This window comes from Austrofundulus limnaeus, unplaced genomic scaffold (assembly GCF_001266775.1).
Source record: "Austrofundulus limnaeus strain Quisiro unplaced genomic scaffold, Austrofundulus_limnaeus-1.0 Scaffold1, whole genome shotgun sequence".
In the NCBI taxonomy this organism is placed as follows: Eukaryota; Metazoa; Chordata; class Actinopteri; order Cyprinodontiformes; family Rivulidae; genus Austrofundulus; species Austrofundulus limnaeus.
In genome coordinates this window covers 2705974-2707677 of record NW_013952403.1, presented here as the reverse complement: position 1 = coordinate 2707677, position 1704 = coordinate 2705974, and positions in this window count along the sequence as shown.

Here is a 1704-nt window from a genome sequence, read left to right as displayed (position 1 = left end):
GGGTAACTCCAGCTGCAGATTCATACCCAGACAGAAGCACGCAGGTTTGTTTTCATTCCCGTTCAACATAAATAATGTATAACCTCTCCTGTCTGTCAGATCTAATAATCTGTCGTTTCTTACATTAGAAAAGCTGCTGCCAGGAAAAACTGTGATATGATAGGACTGGGAGCTGACCCACAACTTGCAGGAGCATGTCCCCAAACAGAGAGCAGATTTAAAAAAAAAAAAAACCTTGTTAATAATCAGACAGGAAGTCAAATCTGAAGTTTAAAACATAGCTTTACAAATACAAATTTTCACTTGCAGCTTTTTTTCTTCTTCTTCTTTTTATCTGTTGAAATTGGCAACAGTGTGCCCAGCCAGTACCCGCTTCAATTTACCTTGTCTTTGGAATGATTTTTTCTGTATTACCTAAACAAGGTGAAATCTGGGGCATGCAGACTCTCTGCTGCTTGTCAGAATCAGTGGAGTGTGAAATTGCAACACCAGACTGCTGGGATAATAGCTCAGAAGGGGGCTAATGTCTCTGCTGCATTCACAGAACATTTTTATAATGACTGAATTAAAGAGAGAAAAAATATAGATTTATGTTATAGTCAGTAGTTTTCCCTCGCTTTAGACTTTACTCCCTCTGTTCTCTGCTTTCTGTATCTGGGTGTTGTTTTACGTGTTTATTTGAAGGAGTGGATCTGATTAGGTCCAAAAAGTGTTAAATAAAAGTAACTTGTTCGGCCTTTCCTGGCTCTCATCTGGGCCCGCTCGGACCCTCCTCTTTCAGGCTTGCTGGAGGCCCGGTTGGAAAAATATTATTTCTGAGTTTCTTCTCCATCACCAAGACATTCAGCTCCACATACAGTACGACCACAGAGGAACCTTTTCATTCTCTCTCTCTTTCCTTTTTTTTTTCTTTCTTGTAATATATGCACAGACACACGCGCACTTGTTCTCCAGCACACACATAAATAACGTGGGGGATTACTGAAGACATGGTTCTGGTCTGTGAGACATGTCCCCAGCAGGGTCTGATTTGTCAGGCTTTACTGTAACCAAATTTGGTTGGTAATACGTCTGCTTTTCCAAATAGCCCAACAAATCCCCGTAAGTCAGCATTTAAACACTCCCTTTAGTGCTAACCCTAATCTTTCCTACAAACTGGGGTCACCACTCAGCCACTGGACCAGCCCGACTGTCATTTAACTTCAAGAACACACAAAAATGCAATATTTTGTACCATCAAGTGACAAACACATGTCAGAATAAAGTCTCTAACAGCTGATGGTTTATCTGAAGAAAAACTCACAAAAAGAAGAGCAGCTAAAATTTGTGGGGAAAAAAGGGCGATTAGCTGTATTAGCACACACAGCAGTCATTAATTTAACTTTGCAGATAAGGCCAAAGTAATACTTCTTTCAGGGATGTTCAGGTCATGTCAGACTGTTCGCAATAATCCTGGCTTGTTCCGAGACTTAGCATCTCATGAAATCTACGTAAATAAGCATGTTTTCATGTTATCCAAAGCCCATAAACTAAACCTCTTCATTAGGAAGATCTAGTGTTTTTAGATTGTTTTGATGTGGTCTGAGAGCAGACGGACCATTGGCTAAGCATTGCAAAAAGCAGACAGACAGACAGTCCAAGCGGTTTAGCCTTGTTTAAAATTATTAATCCACTCCTAATTCCAGCTGGCCTCCTGACAGCATA